Genomic DNA, 22,784 nt, shown 5'->3' with positions numbered 1-22,784 from the left:
TTCAAAACATCCCTATGAAACAGCTATAACACTTAAAACTCTAGGAAAGATTATTAGTGATAACTGACCTTGCTCTAGTGAAAACTGTGTGCCCTTGACTTTAGCTTGCAATGCTCAAGTGCTCAGCTCAGTCAACTGTGTCACAGTAATATTGATGTCATCATGTTTTACTGTTTGAAGATACTGTCTGACACTGAAAACCAGCAAGACATTCAGCCTGTTGCACATGAGCAGTCAATGGGTTATGGCCTTTAATTCTCAAATTATAATAAATCTAAAGGAAAGAAATGTTGTGCTGAATGACAACAGAGTTACTGCTCATTACAATACAAGGGGTAAATGTGGGGCTGAATTTTCTGAAGGGTCAGACACAAACCTTGATAAATCCCTCATGCTTACAGTTCAATCTCTTTTGAAATCTGAAAAAAGAAAACTGGAAGGCAAGAATGCCCCCATAGTCTTTGAGAGTGTTCAAATACTCAAAATATTACATATTAACACAATTTTAATCCAACCTGTCCAAAAAGCTTGGAATAAGACGATAGTCCCCGCACTACATTTGAGACCACTTGATCCTTGGTCACAGTGAGACTAAGCCTCTTTTAGCTGGAAAGAAACATGACTCATATACCCTCCTGCAGAGATCTATGTATTCCAGACTCAATTAATGTCCTTTCATGATGTCCTGAACTTCAAAAATAGATTAAACCCCAACATTTTTAAAAAAAATTACTCTTTTGAGAAGTAGGATATTATAGTTTACACAGTGTACACGCCAACCTATTAGGTCTTCTTCTTCTTAGCATAGTGATTGTGACTGAGTCCTAAAGTCCTACAGACCAGCACTTTTTCCACAGTGACAATTGTGTGGGAAGGACAGTGACTTTCTTCTTGGAGCTAATCCTAAACTACATTTATTGCTTTCTCACTTGCTTGAGGAAAGATAATTTGCTCTGGTCCTATACCAAGAGAAAGCTGCAACCATCTCCTCTTGATTCAGCCACGCTAGCTTCTTCAGTGGAAGAGTGAAAAACAGGCCTCTATGTCCTCTCCACACTTTTCCCTGCCAAACCATCAAGAACGATGCAGATCTTGGCTTGGGTTTATTATCAAACAGGATGGTATCAGGCATCTTCTGGGTGCCTGAGAAATGCTCCCTCCTCCACTCTTCTCTTAATATCTGCTTTGAGTTTTACTGTGGTTGGTTATGAGTCTGAAATTTGAAGTTTTATAAGCTTATATGAAAAGCCAGAATGTGTTATAATGTTGGTTCCAACTCTGATTTGTTAATAGAAAGCTTCCTCTGCCAAGGTTTATTTCACCTCACTTCAGATACTTACACATTAGATGTCTAACTATACTCACTGCCTAAATTCCGTGGTCAGTTGGTAGATACAGGCAGCACTCAAGAATGATTTACTCCATGTGACAGACATGCTGGCTGTGGACACATAACATACTTCTAGAGGACGCCTGTCTCCCTGTTTCTCCCTTGATTAACTGAGAATCAATGCCTAACTTCTAGACAGTTGAACAGATGGATCACCCCCCAGGGAACACCAACGGATTGGATCAACTTCTTATTAATATTTTTTATCTGTAGACTCTGTAGATAAAGTTTGCAATTAAGAACTTGAGTTCAGTAGTTCAAGTGCTGGAGGTAGGTGGTAGATTTTTAAGGTAATATTGCATCGCAGTATTGCCATATTAAATCTCCTGGGCTGAAACATGCTGTGCTGTCTACCTGTCCCCTACACCTGACCATTTAGAATCACTCAGTTATTTGTAAGGAGATTAAGAAAAAATATGCTGCCTGGTTTATAGTAAAGATTTCCTTTAGAATACTGCATGCAACAGTTCTAGTGGGTTTTGTAGCTAAAAGTTCAAATGTTGCAAGAGTCATACACTGTGGGTTGTCTCCTGAAAACTCTTACCCAAATTTGGCCAAATTTTATGCATTTGTAAGCTTCAGTTCATACTGCTCATCAAAGCATCTGGCAGCTGCTAATCTCTGTTCATTCCATCTCCTGTGGATTATGCACTGCAACTTGAAAACTACTTGTGTTTGTCCTGTGCTCTCAGCGATCCTCACCCTGATCCCCAGAACACACACCTGCCTAATGACCCACAAAGATCTAGGGTAGAAATGAGAAAGACTGACACAGAAGGAACTTGCAATTAAAATTGAGGAAGGGCTGGGAAGGAGAGGAGAAAGGAAGAGCTTGTTGATGAGGCCAGAAGCGGAGGGTGCAATATTCGCTAAAGCAGACCAGTGTCTGGATGGGGCACTAGGATTCTTATGGATCAATCCTAACCACTTCTCAGGATGCTAATATCAGGAAATGAAGACTAGTACCTCCCTTAGTGTCAGCCATGAGAGTGGAGGGAATGGATCATGCCTAAAGAGTCCACATGGTTCAACCTGGATTTTGCTACCTTATATATGGCTGACCGAGAAAAAGCCTCCCAAAGAATCCTGCTCCCTCCACAATTCACCTGCATACATTTCTATTTGAAATAATGGGTCATACCACACGTCAGGTCATGGTTCAGTCTTGCAATCTTTTGCCATATGGCTTGTACCTGGAAAGTAAAGAGTGCTTGGAAATGCAGGCTAGAGGCAATAGACTAGAATTCACAACCATTGGAATTTTCTTGCTTTTGCCAGCCCAATTATTCAGGCATCATAAACATACCTCTATAAGAAAATAAGAGTTTAGAAATAAAATAAATATAACGTTACTTTTATTTGCCTTCTTTCTCTTTCCACCATCCAGGCATCAAATGCCACTCTGAAAAAAAAACACGTTCATAAAATAAAGAAAAAAAAAAAGACTCTAAAATAAAGTAGTCACTTGAATTAAGGAGCAGAAAGGCGTTGGTGGAAAGACAGGACTAAGACTGAGCATGGGAAGGAATGGTAATACAGCACAGGCCTTCTCATTGCTTGTTGCAGCTGCATTCATTCCTGTCATGTGAATTGTGACAGAAATCTTGTGCAGCGCACACTGCTTGAAAACCAGGGAGCAAACACAGTGAGCATAGAAAGTATGTACTGCCAGGGCTCCTCTCTTCTATCCAGTTCCAAGAGCAATACAAAAAGAAATGTTATTAATCTGTTTTCTCTGCCTCCTCCTATTTTCTTCTTTATTCTTCACCGAAAGAAGAGGAAGGGGAAGAAAGGTTAAAAGGTGAAATTGTTTTGAGCCTCATCTTTGAAGTGAACTAATCTTATCGTCTTGAAACTCCAGCTGCCAGGTGAGTCTTCTTTTCAGCTGCCACTTCCAATACAGGATTTTCTGATGCAACATGTTGCTTTCACTTTCAAGATTCTTATTGTCAAAATTTACAACAAGAAAACAAAATACAGCTTTTTATATCCCCTGCTTGCCCTTGCCTGCAGTAAAGAATAAAAAAGCTATAACATGAAAAGAATTCAAAGCTTCCCACAACCTCCCACCTGCTTTTTAACACAAATGCATTGCCTACCATATCTGAGATTTTTCCTCTCTTCTCTTTTGTTTGTGACTGCAAATCCAAATCTGCCAAGCTGAACAGTTTATATTATGGAGTGAAAGAAACAAACTGTCCAACAAAAATGCCACTCTCCTGCTGAAGCTGTTGACAATCATTTGTTGTTCACAGCTGAGGTCTCCATACATTACTTGTGCTTACAAGGTCAAAGAGTGACACAAAAACATGGTAAATAGTGAGTTAAAAATGTTGACCTGGGTGCAAAAAGGCCCTGTCACCCTCCTGTATAGAAGCTAATAAAGTGCTTACAAAATTCCAGTAAATGTTAATGGCGCAAGTCCATCAAAACTATACTTAATATTACAAACCCATGTTATTAAGATATACTCAAAGAGGCCCTTGATAACATTATGCACTGCTACCCTTAAGACATGAGAAGGGCACACATTAGTCATTTAATGTGTCTTTTAGGTGCTCAATGAACCTTCAGCTGAAGGAAAATGTTTAAAGCCTGATCCACCACAGGGACTACTGGGATAAGTGAAGAGTGTAGAACCTCAGCCGTCAGTGAGTGCCAGGGCCCTGCTGGTCTGTCCCTATAAAATGTGCCTCTGGGTGCATTCAAAGAGAAGTGGTCTGCAACTAATGCTTTGGTACAAGAGCTCACGGATCTCTCCATCCTAGGATTAAACTTGGGCTGGTTTGTAATGTAACCATCTAGGACTGACCATTTAAAAAATATAAATACTAAGTTGTCTGCCTCATTCATTGTGTTTCTCTGTGCTCAGTCTATTTACATTATATTTTTAATGCCCTTCTCAGAATAACTATTGAGAATTATTTGGTTTTCAGTATGGTCATGCCATATAAACTCCCCTTTAGGAGTTGAAAGGAAATAGGTGGCATTAAAAAGACAAGGAAATGCTGCTCTGCTGTAGTCAGATGTCGGTGCTGCTTGCCCAAGAGGGGCAACCCTACCCGCCAACACCAGCATCTTTTGGCAGAGGCTACAGATCTCAGGCTGATGCAGGAGGAAGCCCTTGAACTGAGGGTGCTCCAGGTGGGACAGGAGATATTTTGGCATGGGCCCATCCCTGAGAACAGCTGCTGACACTCTGAGCAGATATCACTTGCAGGCACCAGTTCAGCTAAACTTACTGTGATCTTTAGCTTATGTTTGAAGACTGTAACTGAGACAGGGGAGGCTTTGTAATAGCTATGGCAGACAGAGTGCCCTTCATGGTTTTCTCTGCACTATGAGTGCATAAAGCTGCACCAGGTCTACAAGCTTACCTATAAACTGTTAAATCAACTAGCTTAGCTGAGTAAGGACAGTCAGGAATAAAGTATTCTGACATTTCTTTATTGCAGTGGGAATTGTTCTACTGCTGCCATTGCAGACACTTTTTCAGTTTAATGTTTTCTTTTGCCTTGAAGGCACATGCCACCTAATGAACCTAAAAATCATCATCATCTATATTTTCTAAAAAAACACTTCACTGTACACATCTCACACAGTTCCTATTGAGTGGCTATCACAACTGGCAGGCAGCAGGACACTGGGGACAGCACAGCCTTGTTGCTTGTATGTTTTTGCTCTGTGACTAAAATAACATAATATAAACATTTCAGAATGTTTGCTTCCTTTACTTTCAAAGGCTACACCAGCATCATTTCCACCCTATTTCTTCTCATACACAAATACTGCCCTTTAAAACACACCTACCTTTAAGAACAGTTAGCAGCTCATATAAGCTATAAAGGTATTACAGATGTACCATCGTGGTGTTAAAGAGTGATAATTAAGGTTCAATGTGGCACTTTAACTGAGCCAAGCAGCAAATAAAAACATCTGCTTAGAACTGGATCACATTTAGTAACTTTGGGCATCACAGCCTCTTGCTCAATTGGATGCCCAGCTCTATGTTTACCATGGGAAGAGCCAGATCAAGTGCTCTGAGTAATAAAAAGCACAGAAACATGAAATACAGTGCTACGATAAAGATTTTGCATAGAAATCAAACTATTTCCTTACTGTACATTGAACCAGATGATAGTGTGCGTACAGGATTTGATTCTCAGTATCTCAAAATGAAGAACAGGTTCAGGACAGACATAGACCAGAAGCATTAGTGGCACTCTAGCCTTTCTTTGTAGGCTGTTTGACAATTTTCATCCTAGTGTTAGAGAGGGTGAAGTTTTTACAATAAAATAATCATATAAAATAGTAAAATGATTATATTTGAGAAATTTATAAATCAATAGTGAGGCTTTGTATATTAGAAGACGTTGTAACTTTGCCATTTTGTATCATAGTTACTCTGTAACTAAATGATACAATGGTAGTCCTTGTAGCAAGAGCTAACATAACTGTATATGGTGAGGGGAGTATGGGTGTATGTATTGTAAAACTTTACCCAAGCAGAACCTAAGTTTAAGATAGCCAAAAAGGGCATACCAGAAGCATCCTGGTGAAGATAAGAGAATGCTAACGTCCGGAAGACGATTGGGACCTGGCCAAGTAGAGGAAAGGTGAAAAGGACAACCTGAGGAAGACTTCTTACTTCGTCTGAGGAAGACTCCTTACTTCACCAGGGCGACCACCAGAGGGGGCTGCGCAAGCGCAGAAGAGGCTGATGTCGTAATAGATTGATGTAGCAATCTTTGATGCATATGTATTAGTAAATGATGTAATCTGTGTTGAATATGTATTAATTACGAAATTTTTAGTGTATAAATTGCAAACGCTATGTGACGGGAATCATAACCAGATTTGGGTGCGTACCCCTGGTTCCCGGCGCCTCAATAAAGCACCTCATATAACCATTCTTGGTGGTTATGTGTCAGTTCTTACGCTAACGCTAGTATCACAGGGAACTTTCTGTTAAAGTCCACTACATTTATCACATTTGCTTTCTTTATTCTGCTGCAACATTCCTGCAGGATCAGGATCAGAATCAGAAGGACCTTGTTGTATCCCACTTCCCAGTCAGGTGAGACTCATGGCCTGGAGCGAAGCTGGCAGGATAGAGAGGGCCAGCTATGTTTGTCAGCTGGCCTTTTTTCTCTTCCTTCAGACTGGGAGTGCATCCTTAGTGCACAGGACTCTTGAGTATGACTGGAAAACATGGCTCAGGTGTGCTCACATCAGGGTGCCAGAAACACTTCCATACTGGTAGTTCAGAGTGGGTCATATACTTGTTACGTATTTCCATGATACCCTGTTTTCTTAATCAGTTTGCATGCATGGCTATGCCTAACAAAAAAAACAAAAAACCCAACACCCTTCATTGCTGAAGGAAGCATTAAAATGGCAAACGATCAAATGCCGCATTAATTTGTTTCATTTTTTGCAGCTGAACAGCCAGATAATACACTTTTCACAGTTATGACACCAGGAGCCTGCAGCATCCTTGGGTGTCATATCGGTATGAAATAGCACATATCTTTCTTCAAGTGCAGACAAAGCTATGAATCATGCATATGTTATAAAGTTTCAGGTTCTGGTATGTCACATGTAACAGCTTGGTAATCACACTGTTAAATGCATCTACTTATGGTAACTTCAAAATTACTTTCAACTTTCAATCTGTGAGGCTAATAACCTGAAGGGCAAATGAACATATTTATTTCTACGACCACAGATTAAACCCTAAGTAATAAAAAACAAATGTATAGGATCTTACAGAGATTTACTCTGCAATCAGTGATGATTTCGCTGGAGTTACAACAGAGGGAACAATAGGGAAGTTTGCAAGAACATGATAAAAGAAAGAGCTCTTATTGTTTCAGAAACATACTAATGCCTGTGAAATAATAAAAGGTATTTATAATGTACTGTAAAAATTACATGGAGGGATTTAACTAGTTAACATCTGTGGCTAGCTCCTTCTGTCTTTATTTTTCTCTGCAGAGCCCAATGGTCACAAGGGTACCTTAGCTTGGAGGCAGTGGTTCATTTTCTGAAGAGCAGCATGCTATTTGCTTGAATCTGTTCATCATTCAGCTTTCCCTCAAACAGTTTATAAGCAGTCTCTTGTGACTCCCTTACAACCAAAATTCAATCAGTTGTGCTGGATCTCACTCCTGAAACCACTTGGGTGAACATTTGTGGCCAGAGAGACTTGAATGCAGATCAAGGCATGCAAAGCTTGGTCCAGACTGGATGCATATCCTCAGGGGCTCTTTGCTCTTTATGTGTTTGATAAGTGTAATTCTTTGAGTTTTTACTGATTTTATGAATTCAAACATCATTTTGTGTATATCTTCTATAACTGCATATAATTGTAATGATGCAGTGACTGTTCCCACTTGTAAACGCGGTTGCTAGAATATTCAAGGCTGCAAATATCTGAATGTAAGTAAAGCCATTTCGTTTTTAAAAGTCATTTGTCAATGAATAAATGCTAAAATGTTTGGTATCCCACAGATGGGCAAACTAAAGTAAGTGATCAATCAGTGGCTTTCTGCTGTTAATCTTCACAAGTTTTGCATCCCTCATTTGAATTTGAACTTTCCAGCTGAAAGTGGTGAGTAAATGCCTCTTATCCGTTCTTTTCCTTACATACTGCTGCTGGGCAAGGCTCCAGGCCTGCACCACACTCAGATGGGTGCACTGCTGTTATGGAAGGAAGGGCCTCAGCTGCTAGAAAAGCTGATTCCTATGGATGTGGGGGATGTGAGGGAAGGAAGACAGGGACCCTATCTCCAAAGGTGCAAACTCATTAAAAACATCTAAAAGCTATATTAGCCAATTCAAGAGTTATGAACTCTGTTCTAACTTCCATTTTCAATATCTTGTTTCCTTTTTCTCACTTCAAAAATAACCAAATTAGACTAAAATAATAAATCATCATAATAATCTCTTTCTCCTGTTTGATTAATGCAAGTTCTTACCTCTTGCTAGGAACCCTCATTGCCTTTTTAAGGAACAGAGCAGAATACTTTATATGATGATTTTTGTTCTTCCATATAAATAGATTGTAGAAAACATATAATTTTTATATCACTGATATTATTGCTTTGTGTTTCACAGCTGAATTGGCAAGAAACAGCAACTTAGAGGTTTAATAGTGTAAGGTGCCATATACATTTCCAGACATATAAAAGCATAATAACAATAAATTGTAATGATGGACGTAGAAACATCACGTAGACAGGATGGGATAATGTGCACCCTTCTAACTAGGGACACGTCATTATCTCTAGACATTCAAATTAGTCATACCTGACTTTATCTCTTCTCCCACAGGCTCACTATGTATCATGAAATGAATCTGAGTATCAGTCAGGCAGTCAGTGCTAGGATGACTTTTGCTTTCAAACCTATTCTCACACCCTTTGCCCCCAGATTAAAGAACTGAATGTATCCTAAGGTGTTTCTGACGGAGGAAAATTGTAAAGTTGACTAAATTTCTTCTTTTTTTAATTGTCTGTCTTTGTCAACTATGTGTAATGACTTCTAGTCTGGCACAATCTTTACTGCAGACCTTGTAACACAACAGTGTTGAGTACTGATACCTTTTTCCAAAATAAGATTTAGCTTAAAAATATATTTTCTCTTTCTTTTACATCGCTTGCCTCCATGACATCAATGATGAATCTGACAAAATCATTAGCAGACATATCTACTGTTTAAGAATTGTGTTGTGCATCTCTCATAAAGTTTTATTTTAACCTTATCATTCATCCCAGAAGGTCCCAGTCTATTGCCACTAACTAATCTCTCCCTAGCACTGGAAAGTAGCGCTTTCTACAAACTAAACCGAGCCAGTCACTCCACTGTGCAGCACTGGGAGAGGCGAGAGGAAAGTCAGCGTTTTGTACCCAAACATTAAAGTTGATGATTTCCTTTCTCATTAAGTCTGTTATAGGAACTTTAATAGCTATCTAGGAAACGCAAGAGCTAAAATATTAAAGTATCTTTAAAGATCCTACTTAATAGCTTGGAACAGAATGTCTCTAACCTTAGAGTGATGCAGACATGGGCTTGGTCCTGTAGCAGTGTGAAAGCATAGCTCCAAGGAGATCTTCCCTTGGGCTTAGATGGAGGGAGTGTCACTTTCTGCCCATACCTATTCTTGCTGATTAACACATTCCTATTGTTGCCATGGTATCTTCTCTTCTATCCCTACCCCTTCATTTTGTTCACTTGCTCTGTCTCAGCTTTATGGTGGTCAAATTTCTTTGGTTCTGTGTGTCATTTTGTGCAAGTTACTTTAAAGTTAGCTTGATTATCTGGGAAAAAAGCAAATTTGAAACCGTCATCATCCCTGATGCACACATAACTGAGGAGGAAGTGCAAGAAACTCTACAGAAGCTAACAGCCCTGGCCAAGGGAGGCTTTTGTGTGAGTGAGCAGGTACCTTTACACAAGGGTGCCTGTCTGATCTCCTGTGGCAAGAAGGCCATGCAGGTAGAAGGGTTGCTTATAAGAAAAGGAAACCAAAACATGGCATTAGTTAAGCACACTTTCGTCTACTTCTACTGCGATCCCTGCCTGAGAGGAGTCCTGGCTATTCCTCACCAAAAGTGAGGCTGCTTCAAGGCAAGCTCAGCCAGGAGCTTTGGCACATATCCCAGCTGCACTGAGCCCAGCCAGAGGAAAGTGGTCCCAGAATACCACTGCTGTGTGAAAATAGGAAATTGTCCATGGCCACCAGGTCAATAGATTACAAATGCCAGAAACTCATTGTGGGTACATGTCTGAGTCCCGGTTGTTTGCCACATAGTGGTCTAAAACCAGCCACAATGGGAACATTGTTCTCAGCTGGGGTATCAGGCACAGCTAGAATTACTTTTAACTAGTTGACACTATCCACGGGTCCTGAAGGAGCTGGAAAATGAAGTTGCTATGCCACTGTCCATTATATTTGAAAAATCATGGCAGTCACGGGAAGTTCCCGATGACTGGGAAAAGGGAAATATAACCCCCATTTTCAAGAAGGGGAAAATGGATGACCCAGGGAATTACAGACCAGTCAGTCTCACCTCTGTGCCTGGCAAAATCTTGGAGCACATTCTCCTGGAAGGCATGCTAAGGCACATGAAAATCAACAAGGTGCTTGGTGACAGCCAGCATGGCTTCAGTAAGGGGAAATCCCGCCTGACCAATTTGGTGGCCTTCTATGATGGGGCTACGGAACTGATGGACAGGGGTAGAGCAGTTGACGTCATCTACCTGGACTTGTGCAAAGCATTCGACACTGTCCCACATGACATCCTTGTCTCTAAATTGCAGAGACATCAATTTGATGGATGGACCACTCGGTGGATAAAGAACTGGCTGGCTGGCCGCACACAAAGAGTTGTGGTCAATGGCTCAATGTCCGGCTGGAGACCAGTAACGAGTGGTGTCCCTCAGGGATCGGTGTTGGGATCGGTCTTGTTTAACATCTTCGTCGCTGACATGGACAGTGGGATTGAGTGCGCCCTCAGCAAGTTTGCCGATGACACCAAGCTGTGTGGTTCGGTTGATATGCTGGAGGGAAGGAATGCCATCCAGAGGCACCTCGACATTCTTGTAAGGTGGGCTGATGCCAACCTCATGAAGTTTAACCATGACAAGTGCAAGGTCCTACACCCGGGCCAGAGCAATCCCAGGCACAGCTACAGGTTGGGCAGAGAAGAGATTCAGAGCAGCCCTGTGGAGAAGGACTTGGGAGTGCTGGTTGATGAGAAAATGAACATGAGCAGGCAGTGTGTGCTCACAGCCCAGAAAGCCAATGGTATCCTGGGCTGCATCAAAAGGAGCGTGACCAGCAGGTCGAAGGAGGTGATCCTGCCCCTTTACTCTGCTCTTGTGAGACCTCACCTGGAGTATTGTGTGCAGTTCTGGTGTCCTCAACATAAAAAGGACATGGAACTGTTGGAACAAGTCCAGAGGAGGGCCACGAGGATGATCAGGGGACTGGAGCACCTCCTGTATGAAGATAGGCTGAGGAAGTTGGGGCTTCCTCAGCCTATCTTCTCCTTCTCTGGAGAAGAGAAGGCTGCATGGAGACCTCATAGCAGCCTTCCAGTATCTGAAGGGGGTCTATAGGGATGCTGGGGAGGGAAGTTTAGATTGGATGTAAGGAGGAAATTATTTCCTGTTAGGGTGGTGAGGCACTGGAATAGGTTGCCAAGGGAGGTTGTGAATGCTCTGTCCCTGGCAGTGCTCAAGACCAGTTTGGACGAAGCCTTGGGTGACATGGTTTAGTGTGAGGTGTCCCTGCCCGTGGCGGGGGGGATGTTGAACTAGATGATCTACAGGTCCTTTCCAACCCTAACCATTCTATGATTCTATGATTCTATGATTCTGTGATTCTAAGTTTAGATAGGACATAAGGAAGAAGCTCTTTACTGTGAGGGTGGTGAGGCACTGGAATGGGTTGCCCAGGGAGCTGTGAATGCTCCATCCCTGCAGGTGTTCAAGGCCAGGTTGGACAGAGCCTTGGGTGACATGGTTTAGTGTGATGTGTCCCTGCCCATGGCAGGGGAGTTGGAACTAGATGATCTTAGGGTCCTTTCCAACCCTAACTATTCTATGATTCTATGATTGTATTTGCTTTCCTAACTGCTGGCTCTGTGAGGCCCTTGTGCTACTTTATGTATCTGAGATAATGACAGGCTGAGTGCAGGGCGATACAGACAAGGACTCTTTTCCTGTGTGAACTTCCCTTTGAGAGAATTGTTTTTCCCCTCTTTTAGGGTTGGAGATTGAAGAAGTCACACTTTGGCCATGCCTGCCTTCCACACATATTTACTACTGCATGACTACAAATTTTAAAAACATGCTGTGTCAAAATCTGTTTTTAACTGCTTTTTTCTTTGGTTGCTGTGAAAATCCTCAAGCTAGCTCTTTTTGACCATAAATAATGCCATGAGCTTTATTACTAGCAAGTATCTGTTTCATGCTACATAAGCAAAGCACCTCACACAGCTCCCTACACAATCATGCTAAACATACCTTGAAACTTTACAGCCACATCAGGCAGAAATAAAAATGGGAACGACTGCCTTAGAAAAAGCAAGGTGTATGAAAGAAGATGCAGAAGATGATGCAGATTATGATGATTTCCCCTAAAATGAAGGCTGTTTTAAAACACTATTTTTACTCTTGTGTTCATATGAGAGTTCCAGCAGCATATTAAAAATTTCAAAAACCTCTTACAGATGATAGGGGGCTGAACTCATCTCACATACCTTTAACAGCCTATCACTTTTATTCTTAAAGAAGTGAATGAAGTCAGGAAGAGAAATAGAGAACAGATTGTTCTGCACATTGGAAGTTTTTCAGTGCAAGTACTAACTTGTTAGTTCTCTCCACCTGTATTCATATTGTGCCCAGCACAGTAGGTCCTACTACCAATTAGAGCCCATGGGTGGCTGCCGTAAGACAAAGGGAGAACAATAGAAAAAGATAATAGCACAGGGGTAGGAAAGACAGTAGGAGAAAGAAAGAAAAGTGAAAGGAATGACTTCTGAGGAAGATATTGCAGGAACAGCAGGAGGTTGCTTAGCACTGCTTTCCCTCTGGGCCATTTTTGGTGCAGGGAATAAAATAATAATGCCTATTTATTAGTTTCTCTTTCTTGCTAAGCCAAACTATTTCTTCAGAGTTAGAGATTTTCACAGACTTGACATAAGCAACGAAATTTTATTTCTCATTGTGACCATAGGCAAAATTGTGTCTAACCTACAGTTTGGCCTTTCATAGGCTAAATAGCTATGCGAGTGTCTGCTGGAGCTGTAAATTCTGCCACAGTGATACAGATAGAAAAAGGAAAAAAAGAAGAAACACTGTAATGCTGCAGCCTGAGATCTGGGTCTTTTCTTCCCTGCTTATATACATTACCCTTCTGCTGTATTCACATTAAGTCACAAAAGAACACAGTGCCTGATACTTACTTAATGCCACTGTCGTGCAGACAATGAAGCTTTAAAACATGTTCATTTGTTGAACATGGCGTGTTGCCACAAATAATAATTATGGTACCAATTTCAGAAAAGATCACACAGCAAGCACTAGCCTACAGCAATAAAGCATTTTATTTCCTAGCATCTTTATTTTTTTCTCTACAAGCTATACTAAATGACCTAAATTAAAAGCTCTTGATGAAAGAAAACGTAAAACAAGAACCCTAGACAATTCAAACAGAACACGAGAGCTATTTAAAGGCTGGATAAACAAAATCCAAAGCAAAAGGCACCATATTGAGCAATGAGAAACCAGGTTGGTTTACTTTAAATGGCACTCAACTGATCCTTCTGTTTGCTTGTTCTATGTTTGTAAATTGCCTCAGCTGCATGTGGTTTCACATTAGGGTCATCAATCCCTCTTCATAAGGTCTTTTTTTTTTTTTCTTACCTTCTATGGTATTTGATGTGATTATTGTATCTTGCCTTTTTTTTTTTTTTCCCCTCTGTTTTTTGGACTGGGAGGAACAGAAGAGAAATTATGCTCTATAACATAGAATCATAGAATCATAGAATAGTTAGGGTTGGAAAGGACCCTAAGGTCATCAAGTTCCAAACCCCCTGCCATGGGCAGGGGCATATCACACTAAACCATGTCACTCGAGGCTCTGTCCAACCTGGCCTTGAACACCTGCAGGGATGGAGCATTCACAGCTTCCCTTAGCAACCCATTCCAGTGCCTCACCACCCTTACAGTGAAGAACTTCTTCCTTATATCCAATCTAAACTTCCCCTGTTCAAGTTTTAACCCATTACCCCTTGTCCTATCACTACAGTCCCTAATGAAGAGTCCCTCCCCAGCATCCCTATAGACCCACTTCAGATACTGGAAGGCAGCTATGAGGTCTCCACGCAGCCTTCTCTTCTCCAGGCTGAACAGCCCCAACTTTCTCAGCCTATCTTCATACAGGAGGTGCTCCAGTCCCCTGATCATCCTCGTGGCCCTTCTCTGGACTTGTTCCAACAGTTCCATGTCCTTTTTATGTTGAGGACACCAGAACTGCACACAATACTCCAGGTGAGGTCTCACAAGAGCAGAGCAAAGGGGCAGGATCACCTCCTTCGACCTGCTGGTCACGCTCCTTTTGATGCAGCCCAGGATACCTTTGGCTTTCTGGGCTGCGAGCGCACACTGAAGCCGGCTCATGTTCATTTTCTCATCAACCAACACCCCCAAGTCCTTCTCCACAGGGCTGCTCTGAATCTCTTCTCTGCCCAACCTGTAGCTGTGGCTGGGATTGCTCTGACCCAGGTGTAGGACCTTGCACTTGGCATGGTTAAACTTCATAAGGTTGGCATCAGCCCACTTCACAAGCATGTCGAGGTCCCTTTCTTAAACTTCCCCTGTTTAAGTTTTAACCCGTTACCCCTTGTCCTATCACTACAGTCCCTAATGAAGAGTCCCTCCTCAGCATCCCTATAGGCCCCCTTCAGATACTGGAAGGCTGCTATGAGGTCTCCACGCAGCCTTCTCTTCTCCAGGCTGAACAGCCCCAGCTTTCTCAGGCTATCTTCATACAGGAGGTGCTCCAGTCCCCTGATCATCCTCATGGCCCTCCTCTGGACTTGTTCCAGCCTAGGGTACGGCTAGTTTCTGGGCTGCGAGCACACACTGCAGCTACCTTATGTTAATTTTCTCATCAACCAACACCCCCAAGTCCTTCTCCACAGGGCTGCTCTGAATCTCTTCCCTGCCCAACCTGTAGCTGTGCCTGGGATTGCTCTGACCCAGGTGTAGGACCTTACACTTGTCATGGTTAAACTTCATGAGGTTGGCATCAGCCCACCTTACAAGTGTGTCAAGGTCCCTCTGGATGGCATTCCTTCCCTCCAGCATATCAACCGAACCACACAGCTTGGTGTCATCTCTTAATAATTTTTTACATGGGACAAAGATATTTCCTCTGGCAGAGACAGAATGAAAATTTCTGAGTATGAATTGCAGATACAAGGAATACCCTCCCCATATATTTGTAATCAGTGATTTACAGATTTTATCAGCAACTCCTGAAAGCCAATTAGCATTTGCTTAAAGTATCTTTCTTAGTTAACTGTATTGGAAGCTTCAAATCAGCCTTCAGTTTTGTTTTTAAGTACTTGTTACCTGCAAATTTGAAATCAATCCCTCTTTTTCCTGAAGCACTGATGAGTCTGCTTAGACAGGCTGTAAAGTGAAGCATGATGTTTTTTGCTTGAAAGTATGCCAGTTAGAAGTGCAAAATGGGAGAACTTGAAAAGAAAACATGGCCTTGCTTTTAGGATGGAAAAACACCTAAGGAGAGGAAGAGCTGATTTTCACTGAAGTGTTATTGGACCAGCATGAAATATTCTGCATGAAGGGAAGAATACTTTTGTCTGAGATCAAGTCTCATCTATGAGCTAGCAATGACGTATTAACCTCTCATTAGAGATTTCTCGACCTATCTGCATCCAATGCCCACTAACTTTCTCCAGTTGTTTAAGGAGCATTTCAGGTTCAAGTAAAATTTATCAGCAGACCCAGCTGAGGAAAAAAGAGTAATCAGATAAAAAAGTAATTTTCCCTAACTGCCTTACTCTTTCTATCTGTGTTGTGGTGGCCTTGTATAGTTTTGCTTTGTGTAACTGTCCCAGTTTTGGGGCTATCTTAAAAATAACGAGTGCAAAAATTAGAAATTAAGTCCTTGTGGTATAAGGAAACTTCCTTTCCCTTCTTGACTCTTAATAAATCAGTGTCTAGACATGTTGTCTTTCTCTTTTCATAGCTTTTTTAAAAGCTCTGGGAACTTTACATTTTCAATTGTGTAAATTAGTAATAGTTAGGCACTCATTTATTGACCTGGCTTGCTGTTTTGGCAGGTTTGCTGCTGATCTGGGATGTTGTTGAGGCTTGCACATTGCTATTACAGGGTGCTTACCAACATGGACACCAGTGATACTGCAGATGGAGATCTGGAGCATATCAGGAGTTGCCATGCAGCTCTGAGGGCTGATAAATGGGTCCATAGATTTGTTCAGGTCTTTTTATGATTTCCAGTATGTCTCCACAGTAGACCTGTGAAGGGAATGGGTAAAAAGATGGGCATCAGTGGCTTGAAACTCAAAGTCATCTCACCCATTGAATCTTTCTTACTTTGTTTAGTGGCAGTGAATCGCAAAGGGAGGAGGGCACTGGAACTATAAAAATGTTACACAAGTTGCATTCTTCCTCCTCTTCTGAACAGATCTGTGTATTTGATTGCAGTGGATTGTTAAGAAATGTTTGTCAGACCCGTGCAGAAAGGGCTGAGAAAAACCTGGGAATGAAAAGTCAGCATCTGGAGCAAGTTCATAATATCAGTGCTCCACACCACAGTAGTCAGAACTGAGATCACCAACCTTTTATTGTTTTCTAAATAAACCCTTTTTAATCTAATCTTTCTGAACATTTTGGGGAGGCAAATACTCCCACAGAATGAATTACTAAGCTTTTAGTACCAGCTACGCATAAGTCAATTTTTATTGTTTCCCTTCTACCTCACTTTCTCTTCACTTCCATAGAAAAACAAGAAAAAGAAGTGTGGCAAAAACCCCCAAACAACCAAGAAGAAATGGCAGAGAAACTGTCATCTACTTCCCTCCAAATTTCAAAAAGTGACTGCTATCTGAAATACAGGATGTATATACATACCTATTTAGAGAAATTGCCAAAGCCATGGAATACAAAAACCTTGGATCACAAACTAAAACATGAGTACCCCTTTGTTGTGCACCATTTCATAGGTGAACTCCAGTGAAAACCTAATACTTCATGTTCCTGCTTTGCATCCACACAGATACTCTATTCTTTTCCTTTTGTTCTGGGTTCAACAGTAGCAGTCATGTTTCTCCTTCGTGGTAGCTGGTACCGTGCTGTGTTTTGACTTCCAGCCTGGGAACAGTGCTGGTGATACCGATGTTTTTGGCTATTGCTAAGTGATGTTTACCCTGACCAAGGACTTTGTGAGGCTCATGCTCTGCCAGGGAGCAGAGGAAGCTGTGAGGAAGCAGAGAGAGGGCGCCTGACCCGGGCTAGCCAGGGAGGTATTCCATACCACAGCATGTCATGCCCGGGGTGGGGGAAAACTGGGAGTTACCCGGAAGGACACGGGCTTCCGGGTGGGACTCGTTTCTTGGCCGGTGGTATCGTATTCTCTTCCCTTGTTATTTTCTCCTATCATTGTTGTCGTTGGTGGTAGAGGTGGTGATTTGTGTTGTACGTTGGTTGCTGGACTGTTCTTGTCTCAACCCATAGGAGTTGCACTCTTTTGATCCTCCTCCCCATTCCTCCGGGAGCGGGGAAGGGGAGAGCCCCAGGGGGGAGGGGCCTCGATTGCTCTCAGCCCAGCACCACTCACTGGGAGTGAGTGAACAAGCTGTCTGGCTGGGGTTTAAACCATGACACTTTTCACCCTGATAATGCAAGTCATAAAAAAGCAACAGAAAAATTCCCTGAATTGACAAGGGGGAGGTTGAATAATAGCAGTTCTCCATATTTGAAACTACATTGACTGCTACTTGCAGAAACACTGTGAAAGATGGTTAATCCATCACTGCTTTATAATGCCAGAGAGAGCTCCCTGCAGGAAAAGTATTTCCTGGAAAAAATGTGCATGCCATAAATGGCTATATTAGAATAGACATCAAGGGATGATATACAGAGACACTTATGGAAAAATCAAACAATACTTCTGACACTGTCCTACTGCAAGACTAGAAGCTGGCTTTTGCCTCTAGCACAGTGCATATACTACTTACAAATGTATGCTGCAAGGATTTTCTTATTGTCTATAAAATTGATTTTTAAGATAAAATTAAGAGACAGACCAGTGAATTCTGATATGGCTGTGATTCCATTCACTTTCTCCAAAAGCGCTATTTATGCCCAGTTATGAAAGGTCTTTGATAATCTGCACATATTTCTGCACTTCATTACATTGCAGTGCTAACACAATAATTTTTTAAAAATCCATAATAAAATGTTTGTAAAAAAGAGTAGGGTTTGAATATAGTTTGATGGACTATTTATTATAAAGAAATCCACATTCAGCTAAAAAATGAGTTCATGACATCTAATTCTGTTCATTTAAGCATTTAGATTCAATTTTGTTTTCTGGAGCTGTAGTACTAAGTATTTTTCTTCATGTTCATCTGCCTGTATTCTTCTTTAATGACTGGTAAAAAGCCATAGGAAGGAGCCTTCAAATAAGAGTCAATTTTCCTTTAGCAGAAGTCATATGTTGCACATCTGAAACATTTTCAATACCTTAACCTAAGCCAATACAGGTAAGACCTATTGAGAAAATACTGAAGAAGCCACACTGAAATCGTAGTCTGGACAACCAGACATTCATCATTATTGTCTCTTCTCTCTGTTCTAGTGATATTTTGAGGAGGTTTACAAGCATTCAATGCAATTACTTTCTGGACTGGTTATCAATCAATAGACATTGCAATGCCCTCTTTCTATAGCCTCCTGAGGTATTTCTTTTTTCACTTTCCTCAGATACATCTCTCACTAAATAAAAATAAAAAAATAAAAAAACCCTATGTTTAATTCATCTTGGGCTGCCTGCAAAAAGCCGACATGCACTGTAAAAAAACCCAAAGCAAAATCTCTCCCATTCTAGAGTTTTGTGTTGGCAAATATCTTGCTTTCTTCTTGTCTTCTGAACAGACAAATGAAGCCAAACACCCATCTCTAAGAAACACCTTATTTCAGTCTTGCTAATTCCAAGCTACGAATTTGTACATTCCTATGGCCTTATTGCCTTCAAAAGGAAAATGTGATTACTTTAAGTATATTAGTACCTTTCTGTTTTTTCTGTTTCACTTTACACATTGAAATGTGTTCTTACTTTCCAGTTGCCTTCCAGACTCAGGAGGTTTGGAAATTTTTATTTTTGTAAATGAGATTATCATATCCACATGATCCAGGAGATATGATAACAAAGCAAAACGTGCAGCCATTAAAACTCGGTAAAATTGGTGCAGTTAATCACAGTACTGTCAATCAAACAGCAGGTATGCTTACAAAACTAAGTAGTGTGATTTTCCACATGCACTGGGGTGAACCAAAAAAGTGTGTTATAAATCTCTGCTGCTTTTAGGAATAATGTGTTTGGCCTGATTGCACTGCTAAGTGTTGCAGAACCCTTTGCCAAAACAAAAGGCTACTGTATAGGATTACTTAAGTGCACCCCAAGGGAAGGGAAAGCCATGGACTCCACAAGGAGTGCTCCCCTCCATGTTGTTAACCACAGAGAAACCCTCCATCTTGCCTATGACTGTCCTGATTTACCTAAGAGAATGAGGATCTAAATGATCTGTTAAAAACTGGCTCTGCACGAAAGAGGAGGTATAATCCAGAAGGCTTGCAGAGGTTTTGCAAGGGGAAACATTGGCAAGCTTGGAGGCAGAGGTGGGACAAAAAAATCCTGCCTCAGCTGTTGCTATGGAGTTCAGCTCAGGGAAAAGAAATTATTAACCTTGGCCTTTCACTTCATGCTGATTTTGTTATGCTTTATGTTGAAGAAGCTGCCTGTGCCACCTGGCCAACTGTCATAGCTCCAAAGGGAGGACCTGTAGCTGAGGCTGGACCAGATGAACTCATTATGCCTGGAAGCTGCAGGTAGGGAGGGAGGAAGGTGCAGACCAGCCTTGGATGGGACAGTAATGGGGGAGGCAGTTCAAGGCCCACAGGTCCTCTTGTGACTGGAGGGCTGTGTTCAATGAGACTCAAGGAGCAACATGCAACAAATACCTCACTTCCCCTGTTACCAAATATTCAAAACTTCTGCAGATGACAATGCTTGACTTCACTTCAAATATGAAGTTGCCAAACTCAGATAAAAAAGGGCAAGAAAGGTTGTTCTTCAATGTGGATTTAATAAAACATTTCTTTACCCTTCAGGTAGCCAGCAGAACTGAGCAAGCACAGACGCAGAGACTCTGAATTTCAACATAGACATAAGAGACCACAAAAGAAATTGAACAGGAATCAGAATCACAGAATGGTTTGAGTTGGAAGAGACCTTAAAGATCATCCCGTTCCAACCCCCTGCCATGGGCAGGGACACCTTCCACTAGACCAAGTTATTGAAAGCCATCCAACCTTGCCTTGAACACCGCCAGGGAAGGGGCATCCAGAGCCTCTCCGGGCAACCTGTTCCAGTGCATCATCAGCCTCCAAGTAAAGAATTTATTCCTAATACCTAATTAAAATTTCACCTCTTTCAGTTTAAAGCCATTATCCCTTGTCCTGTCACTAGCTGCCCTTGTAAAAAGTCCTTGTCCAGATTTCTTTTAGGCCCTCTTTAGGTTCTGAAAGGCTGCTATAAGATTTCCTCAGAGCCTTCCCTTCTCCAGGCTGAACAAGCCCAACTCTTTCAGCCTGTCTTCATAGCAGAGGTGCTCCAGCCCACAGCGATCTTCGTGGTCCTCCTCTGAACATGCATCAACAGTCCCACGTCAGAAGGACCATCTATCTCCCCAGGCAATGCTCTCTGGTTGGTGGGTTATCAGCCTCATGCACCCATCCTTCAACACTCTTAGGAGAGAAGGTGTAGAGAAAGAAAAGGACCCTGAAACAACCCACCAGAGATCCAGTAAGTGAGTAATAGTTGGGATATCTTTCTCATAGCTGTTTTTCCTAGCTAGAAAGACTAGCTCCCCTTCTCAGGCAATGTAGCAGCAGACTGAACAAAAGTTCCTCAGGGATTATTGGAGGTAGTTTCACCTTTCCAAGCAGGAGGGAAGGAAAAACTTGGCACAAAATTCCCAGTGTTTGCTAGGCCAAATTTTCAGATACTTCTAGTCTCAATAGGTACCAGCATCAGATACCTTTGTTAAGAAACAAGGACAGTCATTGTGCCTGTATAACCTATCTGACTTGTAAAAATTATTCTGTATGCTGACAAACATTTTATTTTCCATAATACAACAGAGTACAAAGAAGTCTCTGACTTGAGAGCCAAAGTAGGAACTTTTCAGCTGTACTTTTGCTACAGTTTACGTCAAGAATTACATTTTTCTTATTAATAGAATCTACATTTAAGATGTCAATTTTATCTGTGGAATTAATTTATATTCTCTTAAATGTAGAAAATCAGCAATACTGAGCAAGAAATACAGTGTCTAATCATTGCAATGCCTGAATCCAAATAAAATCTAAACTTGGAGCTCAAAATAAAACTTGCCCATGGGGCAAATCAACACAGAATCATTAAAACATAGAATAATCTGGGTTGGAAGGAATCTCTGCAGAACATGTGGTGCAGTACTCTGCTCAGAGCTACCTTCTTACATGGCACTGATTGCCAGGACTATCCTCTAGTGCCAGTTTAATATCACAAATCACCCAGGAGAACTGTACTGATATTAAGATCAATAGATTATTTAAAAGAAAAAATCATCAGGGTAGATGACATTCAATATAAATAAAGTGAAGCAGGTGGAAAATGAAGCAACTCCACCAATATATACGCAATAGGAGAGGTATAAATACCTGAGTACAATGGTATGTACTTAAAACAAGTGGATCTAACTTGATTTTAGCTCATCCCCTCTCTAAAGTATGAGCTGTAAATGGGCTAAGTAGAACATGGGTCTTTCCTTATTAAGCATTTCAAAAGTACTAAAGCCTGGACAAATTCCAGTCTCTCTGAAGTATCCAGTAGCTTCTCACTGTACCATGATGCTAGGAATCACTGAGCATTCAGCACTATTTCAGTAGGCGGAAGAGTGTCTTCACATTTTATACAGGCTCCATTTTGTAACTGTACAAAGATTTTTGAATGAGTAATGTTATGAAAGTCTTTGCTATATACCAGTAATTAGTGCACAAACTGACACGTGTTTAATTTTAAGGTATCATTTACTACTAAATATTTGTATGAGGTGACTACAAAAAAACACACTCTTTCAAAGAAATAGCTTTAACGAATAGCTGCCTTTTCAGAAACAATCAACAGAATATGAAATGCTATTAATGCAGTCAATATCCAAATCCAAATGCATGTTAGTACTTATTAATAATATCAATCCAATGATTTTCAAATTACAATAATTTCAGAAAAAAATTGTTTTAAAAGAGAGAAATGATAGCAGTAGAAATACTGATAATAGAGCTCTGCCAGCTTGAATACAAATCTTTCTGTGTCACAAGGCAGGACGGAGAGATGAGATGAAGCTGTGTCATGCAGACTGCCTGTGGAGAAATGCTAACATGGCCAAGGCAGGCAGGCCTACTTTGCTACTGCTCACATAAGGCTGTTAATGACGCAACCTACAAACATCAGAGGCTTGAAGCTATTTCCTACTTAGCTTGAGGAACTGAAAAGTGAGGCACTCCT

General features: G+C 41.2%; 1 long non-coding RNA gene across 1 annotated transcript in view; it reads right to left on the bottom strand.

Annotated features, from left to right (window-relative positions):
- LOC133269159 (uncharacterized) overlaps positions 1-22,784 on the bottom strand; it is an 86,098-nt gene that overhangs the window by 35,009 nt on the left and 28,305 nt on the right. Inside the window, exon 2 of the long non-coding RNA XR_009743339.1 lies at positions 16,253-16,468. This is a non-coding gene — a long non-coding RNA (uncharacterized LOC133269159). The remainder of the gene's footprint in view (positions 1-16,252; positions 16,469-22,784) is intronic.

This window comes from Pezoporus flaviventris, unplaced genomic scaffold, assembly GCF_033815535.1.
Source record: "Pezoporus flaviventris isolate CSIRO_AGI_PZ_B2104156 unplaced genomic scaffold, CSIRO_AGI_Pfla_v1 ptg000015l, whole genome shotgun sequence".
Lineage (NCBI taxonomy): Eukaryota > Metazoa > Chordata > Aves > Psittaciformes > Psittacidae > Pezoporus > Pezoporus flaviventris.
Note: the sequence above shows the minus strand (reverse complement) of the source record. Positions and strands in the feature narration are given on the sequence as shown.